Below are 8734 nucleotides of genomic sequence, written 5' to 3'. Positions count from 1 at the left end.
CTGGGAGAGAAGCCCCACAGTCTGTGCATTAGTACCTTTAGCAGTCTGTCTCTACAGCTTTAGAAATGGTACCGTGTGGTGGAAAGATGAAGCCCCTGGAAGATCTGAAGTGGAGCCACGACTGTGAAGATGGGGGACTAGGTGAAACTATGTGAAGAAAGACCTGGATCTAAGGTAAGGAGGAAAAAGCATGAATTGCTGAGAATGGGAAGAGAACTGCTTATTTAGAAATTAGGAAGAAAATAGTGGGAGGAACTGAGACAGTAACAGTGTGTTCTGTGGCTTGGATGCAAAATATTTATGCATATGCATTCTACCTTGTGTAAAGAAGACATACAGTAAAATTAATAAAGGCTTAATACATTAGTCTGTTGGGGAAGCTTTTACACTGCTAAATATTTCTATTTGTCAGAAGTCTCAGTGCTGTTCGTTTATGACAAATTCAGAGGCTTGGTTTAGGTAACTGTTCTCTGAATATACAGTTCTCATCAGTAAAAACCGATAGGCTGGAATACCTTTTACGTTTTTACTTTGTATGATAGTCCTGTCTTGTTTGTGAGAGAACTTAGAATGTCTCATCTGGTTTTGTTGCTCATCTACGCTAAATGAGACCTCTCTTAAAGTATACTTCTAAACAGTCATAAAACTGTTTATAAACTGTCATAAAACTTCTAAACAGTCATAACTGATGATGGGGGATCAACAGACTTAATAAGGCTTTCTCCTATAGTGTAAATAAATTTGATCTACCTATGATAATTATCTGCTCTTGCATCACTCATTTTCAGAGGCTTGTAACATCAGTACAGGTATTCCTGTGTACAGCTTGTTTGTGCAGCAGCTTGTAGAAGTGTACTCTTCGCTGGCTAAAAAAACTGGCTGGATGGCTGGGCCCAAAGAGTGGTGGTGAACGGAGTTAAATCTGTTTGGTGGCCGGTCACAAGTGGTGTTCCCCGGGGCTCAGTACTGTGACTGGTTCCGTTTAATATCAACAACCTGGACGAGGGGATCAAGTGCACCCTCAGAAGATGCCAAGATGTGCAGGAGTGTTGATCTGCTTGTGGGTAGGAAGGCTTTACAAGAGGGATAGGGACAGGCTGGATCGATGGGCTGAGGCCAATGGTATGAGGTTCAACAAGGCCAAGTGCCAGGTCCTGCACTTGGGGCACAACGAGCCCACGCAATGCTACAGGCTTGGGGAAGGGCTGGAAAGCTGCCTGTCAGAAAAGGACCTGGGACTGTTGGTCAACGGCCGGCTGAAAATGAGCTGGTAGCGTGCCCAGGTGGCCAAGAAGGCCAATAGCATCCTGGCTTGTATCAGAAATAGCATGTCCAGCAGGACTAGGGAAGTGGTTGTCCCTTTGTACTTGGCACTGGTGAGGTCGCATCTCAAATACTGTGTTCAGTTTTGGGCCCCCTACTTACAGGGAAGGCATTGAGGTGCTGGAGTGGGTCCAGAGAAGGGCAATGAAGGCTGCTGAGGGGTCTGAGGAGCAGCTGAGGGAAGTGGGATTGTTTAGCCTGGAGAAAAGGAGGCTGAGGGGAAACCTTATTGCTCTCTACAACTACCTGAAAGGAGCTTGTAGTGAGGTGGGGGTCAGCTCCCAAGTAACAAGCGATAGGATGAGAGATAACAGCCTCAAATTGTACCAGGGGAGGTTTAGGATAGGTATTAGGAAAAATTTCTTCACCAGAAGGGTTGTCAAGCACCAGAACAGGCTGCCCAGGGAAGTGGTTGAGTCACCATCCCTGGAAGTATTTAAAAGATGTGTAGATGTGGTGCTTAGGGACGTGGTTTCATGGTAGACTTGGCAGTGCTAGGTTAATGGTTGGGCTCGATGATCTTAAGGGCCTTTTCTGACCTAATTGATTACATGATTCTATTGTGTTGCTGGTCACAGGTTTTGTATCTGCTATGGAAGGGATGCCCGGCCTAAACCATGCAACTGAAGTAGCTTTGAATGTTTTAACCTTCTGCCATGTGCCAAGGAGCTTCAGGGTTTTTAAGTACTTTATAGGAGCAGTAAGAGTGATGAAATTTTATCTCAAATTTTCCTAAGCTTTCCTGAGGCGAATGGCGAGGCTGAGAATCCTGGCCCCAACCATGGCCAGGCCATTTGGAAAGTGTGCGTTAAATGCTTCTCATGAATGCTACAGCATTCAGTGAGTCACGACTCAGAATCTTGTTGACTGAGAAGTGGTATCTATTTTCACTGACATGGAAGGGTTTTCCTTCTTTTTTAATAGAAACAATCTTAAAATAACTTCAGTAGCTTACAAATTTATTGCAAAAACAATACTTGGGCAAAACTTGTGTGTAGTTAAGCAAGCCACTTTTTCAGGTGGAAGAAGAAGCTACTAGCCTCTTGCAAAATGTAGAGATGTCAGTTGAAGACATTCTACCAAGCATGGTGTAACACAAGGAGCTCCAGCACTTTAGGAAGAAAGCTTTATCTCAGTTTAAAAAGCAAGCTTTAGAGTTGGGTGGCAAACAATAGCTACATTTAATGTTTAACCATTTTTCTTGTGAATGCACCTAGCTTAATTTTCCAATACAGAATCCCTGACTTTTTGAAGAAATACATAGAAAGAGAACCTAAAAATAACTGAAAACAAGTATTTTATATCCCCACCTCCTCTAGATATTTGTCTGCTTCATTGTCTTCTGTCTTTGAATATAAATTCAGTGTCTGTAATCCATCTTCTAATGATAGGTTACTGGACAACACTACCTGCCTAGTCTTGCTGCCTCTCGTGCCCAAAGAGTGGGTGGCGTGGTGGCCTAAAGCTCTTACAGAGTTAGTTCCCTGTAAAGACATGACACCACTTAACACCGACAAATGCTGCTTTCCAAAAGAATATTCTGAAATTGTTCCATCTAAATGATTTCTTTGTGGATGCATTCTCTTCCGATGTGAATTGCAGGTGTCAAGGATACCAAGGATTAACCACTCTTTGGATAATTCATCTTGTGAATTAAACCTTTCTGTATTCAACCTGTATTGATGGTCCTTTGTTTGTCATTGTTTTTCAGGCTAAACCATTATAATCAAATCATAAATGCTATATTTTTAAAAATATTTTGAGTCACATATGGTATTCAAATACTATATGAAATTCTATTTATGCCATTACTGTTGAACCAAAATTGGATTTATTGGGAGAATAATTTTTCCAGAAAACAATATGGTGATAGTCATGCATATACTACTGGTCGATTATAGCCGTGAAGGCCAAGAAATGGACAAGGAATATGTCTGTAAAGAGAAGTCAGCACCTCCTGGTTGGAAACTGGAGCATAACTAGAAATTGTTCTGCTTCCATAGATTGCATATCAAATGCCTAGCAATTTTTGGCATGAATTACTAATATCATGTTACTCTTTTTTTTTTTGTGTGTTGTTAATGTTAAGCTATTGCTACACAGCATTTGTCTAGGGTTTGTTTTATTTTTTTCTTCCCAAGTTCCATAGAATAGCTTGGGTTAAAAGGGACCTTTAAGGTCATCTAGTCCAACCCCCTGCAATAAGCAGGGACGTCTTCAACTAGATCAGGTTGCTCAGAGGCCTTGTCCTATCGGCTCACTGATTTCCTGCTTCCCCTGTCCCGAATCCAAGCTGTTGATTAACACAGACCTAATAACACATTTTATTTTAGTTGGGATGGATCTGAATTAGTACGACCTGAAACACTTACTGACTACTTGGCTTTTTTATGAAGTTATGGACAAGCTTTACCTCCACCTAGAAATGGAGGTAGGCACTACTTGTATGTTTGAAAATAGGATTTCAATTTCGTAGATTGCATTACTTTAGACATTTTAAAGCTTCATGAATAAAAGTATACTTTGTCACCCTATTCTTCTTGAACTGGGGGGAAAAAAGAATGTGCCATGCATTGTTTGACCCTTTACCAAAAGCTGACCAGCTTGACCTTGTCTTTAATGTGTTTTGTAGTCTCCAGCAACACCTGCTGGACAAAACAGTCAACTGTACACTAAATTTTTGTCTTTAAAGTGTTTGTGTGCTAGTATGACACTCGACCCTGACTGTTAGAAATCATTGTCTCATTATGCAGCATTGATTGAGCATTCTTGCCGGCAGTAGCTCAGGTAAGTGTTGACTTGTATTTTCTCATCCACACCACCCCCCTCGTTTCTGTGGGCTCGCAAAAGACATCCTCCCGATTTCATCATATATGTGGTTTGGTATATACATGTATGTGTGCTTAATAAATCTCTGCATGTGTGCTACCTATGAATATCACTGCTGTAGCTGTGCTTGGGGACTCAGGTCTAAAGGCATGGCCAGCAAGAGTACAAAGTAGGGCTCTTCCCTGCCCGAACCTTCCCCTCTTTCAGTGAACCGTGGAAACCATCGGAGACAGCTGTGAACGAGCTCCCTTGGTTGGAGGCTGCTGAGCTGGTGTGTAGGTTCTCGTCTCAAGAAACACTGCAGAGAGAAAGGAGGAAGAAGCAGCGACTGGGCAGGACAGCACACAGGAAATTAAGGTCCCGCTCCTGTTTAAACAGTTGGAATCGGATGAAGATGCTATCTTCCCAGAGTATAATGGCATTGGGGGAGGGGAAAGGGAGGTGCCCCAAGGAGAGAAAATTGCTATGCCTAATTAAACAGGAAGCAATTTATTACTGCTTAACATGTTGCCCAGGGAGCTGAGGTTGTACATGCTTAAAAATTATCTGAGATTCTGGATAGTCTTGAAAAATCTGAAGACTTGATTTCAAAGATCTTCCTTTTGCCAGTCATTTGACTCCCTTCTAATATGCAGCATCAATATTTAGCATGACATCTGAATAATCATGCTGGTCTAAATGGATTTCTCCAACTCAAGATGAAAGCAGAATAACTGGCCTAATTCTAATTCATGATCTATGTATCCCTAGGGTTACTGCTGGATAAGACATAAAAACTGCTGTTACTGAATTACCATTTATACCCAGGAAAAGATTTTGTGTTCAGCCTGCATCCTGATGGAGAAGATCTTGTTCTTCTATTGATTTACAGACAATAGAATGCACCGCTAATGGAAGTATTTTAGGCAAGGTGTTCTGTAGGAATAGGGATGGGGAGAAATACTTCCTATTCCTAACATTTAGTAGTCTCGTGTGCTGCTGATCTTGGGTGATCTTCCTACCTCTGCAGCTGTTTCCTCCTGCCTCTTTTCACTCTCAGCTACTTAGGTGTTAAGATATTTAGGATAGAATCTCTCCATATGTTTGTTCCGTACCTCAGCAAATAGGATTTTGATCTCCTTTTGGTTTTGTAGACACTGAGTCAATATTGATCGACAGTCTTCTACACTAACCCTGCTTACATGGCTTTTTCCATTGACCATGTCTCTCTCCAGTTTCCATCCCAAAAGACGGTATCAGGTGGTTACTGCAGTACACACCTGGGATTTAATTTCCCCTTCCTTTCTGCAAGTAAGGTATCTCTGTGGTATTCTGTTCTACAGTGAGTTCTGCAACTTGGTGAGAAAAACCTTATCAGCTGCAAGTGTAGAGTAAGATGTGTGTTACCAGGGGGGAACTGAAAGGTAACTTAGTGCTCCGTGTTTTACCGCTTCATTATGTTTCTTTTGTCACGTTTGAATAGAAATGCATGTGTTGTGCATACGTGTATAAGAAAAGAAAACTTTGCTGGCATCACTTTAAAGACTGCTTTAGAAGTCTTAGAAATGAATGGAAAATTAACTTATTTTTTTGTGGGAGTAACTGAGCTGCCATTCTGATGCTGCATCTAATGCTGCTTCCTATTTCACCCAAAATAATTTTCATGCTTAATTTCTACGTAGTTTCATTGAGAATGTTTGAGGCATGGGTATAAGGCCAGAGATAAAACTTTTTTAAGTGGTTTGTTTTGTTTTGGTTTTTTAATAATAGAAAAACCAAATTCCTCAAATGGCTTGAGGACTGGGTTATAGTAAAATGTGAAATATACTTACTGTTTTTTACACTGTCCCCCAATCCTTCCTTAAGATGTTTTATGGTGGGACAAGTCTGTTCAGAAACTCTCACACACCAATCATGAACGCTGGCATTTGCTTTAGTTTTATTTTTTGATGAAGCTGCTGTGAAATGGCAGATACTGGAAACACAATTTGCTACAAAGTTGGCTTAATGGTTTTCAATTTCTGTTTGCTTCAGTTTAGTTTTCCTGTGGAGGATGAAAATGACTGATTTCGTTCATCCTGACAGTTCAGGAAGATTTTTCTCTGGGCTAACAATGAGCAGAAGGCTGAGTTGCTCCTGTGTCTGAATTCTTTCCTTGGTGGCAGTTTAACTGACTCAGTGGCATAAAACAAAATTAGTAACAGTTTAAGTGCGTAATCTTTCCTCTGGTTAGAGCCTTTCTGACAAATACTTATTATTTGGCTAACAAGGACTAATTAAGCTTCTGCAGGGAGGAGGAAGAGAAAAGTGATTGACCTCTTAAGGCTGAGCCTCAGCAGGGTCTAACTAAAGCTTCTTCCTGAAAGTGTGAGTCACTCTCTGAGACTGTGAGCCAGTTCTCCCCTCCCGGATCTCCTCACCACCCTTCAGTCGTGTTTTTAACTGTGGTGAGCAAACAAGGTTAGAATAAGCACAGATTTAAAGTAAAGTTGCCGAGATCTCTGACAACTGTCAAGAAAAGCAAAAGTGTAAGTTGCATCAGAACTTAGTTTTTTGTACCATGCAAGCAATTTAGAGGTTCTGTAGTGCTACCAAGGACTTAATGATTAACTGTGATCACTGTTAATTAATGTTCCATGGATTACATGTCAATCTTATCTTCAAAGGTTTAGAATGTAAAGTCTTTGATAAGCAAAGATTCAGACTAGCACATTAAAACAGAAGAGCTGCTTAAAATAACTCACACGTTGGGTGTGGATGCAGTTAGTCCTGTAACTTTGTGAAAGCTATTTTGGGTGAGTACAAAAAACAAAGGTGCTGTTCAACAGCAAGTTTATGTCTCCATACGAACTTCAGTTTAACTGTGTTTGCTCAATTAGTTCAATCCTGTAAAAACCATTTTAAATATGAGTATGCCTATATAAAATCATGTACTACTTTTATGTGTAACTTGTAAGTATCCTTTTGATTCCCTACCAAAAGCTGTAGCAGCAGAGGCTTATGTAAACTACTAATTTTAATGAAACATTTAAGCATGGACTGTTAACCTACTGACCTGAATGGAAATATTTATATTCTTAACGGAAAACAAATCCTGTTATGGCAAAGGATTTTAGTGTGTCATTTAAATCGGGAATAACAGAAGCCAGCAAAAAGAATGGAGAGAAGCACACAGGTGTTTTGTGCCCTTTTTTTTTCTTTTTTGTTTTACTATTCCTTTGTGGGACATTTTGTTTTAATTTCATTTTTCCACTCTATCGTTTTTATAAAAATGAGATACCAAAAATCACTGAACCCTGTTCAAAACAGAAACTAAGTCCCTGCCATGAGGAGATTCATGTGTAAACTATATTAATTGCTTTTCTTCAGTGACATGTCACAGAACCTAACTGTATTTTAATGCACCTGAATAGGGATGTTCTGTATTTACTGGTGACCTTGTGGTTGCTCAGCTACCAAATAAAATAAAATAGTTTGTTAGGTTATCTGCATATACAAAAGTTGTCTCCTTAAGTGGAACAGTTGTGTTCAAATATATTTCAAGATAGTAGATGTTTCTGGTAATACTAACATATATAATGTTAGCAAATCAGGTTCACTGGGAAATTTAATCCAATTAATCTTTGATGTTAATTGCATAGTTCACATCATAAAGGAGCATAAATAATTGTTTGTGGATTCCAAAGTCCTGAATAAACAATGGAGAAAAAAGTTAAGAAAAATGAGGCGGGGGGAAGGCTGCTAGGATATGCCTGGTGAATAAGGCAGGTTGTGTTGGGACTACTCACTGTGTTACTGAGAGATGATGACATCTCTGCACTGCTGGAGTATTTGTGTTGCTTCCTGTAAACTAGAGAAGACTCTAAGAAATAAAAATTACCAGAAATCTGTGGATGATTCTAGTCTCCCACTTGCCACATATAGAAAACTCATTTTCTGAATTATCACGTATGTGAATTAAAAGTACTTCCTACAGTGGACTTTGCTATCTGCTCATCTGTAGTGACCCTGACCAGAAGACCATTGTACGTCGAGGATTAGTGATCCACGTAAGGTAGGCCTGTGCCTGCTCGGCTTGTGCTGCACCGTGCTGCCGGTCCAGCCTGGCCTCCAGGCCCACGTGGGGCTGTGTCCCACAGCCGTGGGATGAATTTCCCATGTGATGGTACCAGAGGGGCCTGCACCAGCTCCCGCTTGGTGACCGTGATGACACCCCCTGTCTGGCCTGCCCTTTGTCTGGAAATGCAGCAAGAGGTTTTCATATGAGCATCCTTTCTGGTTGGCAGTAGAAATGATGTATAGAGTTGTTTCCTTGTAAGAAAATGCTGTAATAGCTTGGATGACCAAAATGATGTCACTTTTCCATGGGCAGGATCTGCGTGACGTGCAGATCCTTGATCAGAGGACTGGCTGATGCTGCACGGCTCAGGGTCCTCGGCACCTGGAGGACTGTAAGATTATCTACACTGTTCTCTCTGTTATAGTGTTAGCTCTAATAAATGGCATTTTAAGTGTAATTTGGAGTCTGAGTGCCTTTCTTACCGGGATGGTAATGAACCAGCACCACCTGGTGCATACCAGTCATCTTGCTGCACCTGCCAGA

The 8734-nt window shown here is 40.8% G+C and overlaps 1 long non-coding RNA gene across 1 annotated transcript; it reads left to right on the top strand.

Moving 5' to 3' along the window:
- The first annotated feature begins 3551 nt into the window (after nt 1-3551).
- On the top strand, nt 3552-8629 carry LOC128909662 (uncharacterized). Its single transcript, XR_008466435.1, has 3 exons — nt 3552-3754; nt 4077-4110; nt 4360-8629. It is a non-coding gene; the product is annotated as an uncharacterized LOC128909662 (long non-coding RNA).
- The last annotated feature ends 105 nt before the right edge of the window (nt 8630-8734 follow it).

This window comes from Rissa tridactyla, chromosome 4 (genome assembly GCF_028500815.1).
Source record: "Rissa tridactyla isolate bRisTri1 chromosome 4, bRisTri1.patW.cur.20221130, whole genome shotgun sequence".
NCBI classification, from domain to species: Eukaryota; Metazoa; Chordata; class Aves; order Charadriiformes; family Laridae; genus Rissa; species Rissa tridactyla.
This window is presented reverse-complemented; position numbering and strand designations above follow the sequence as displayed.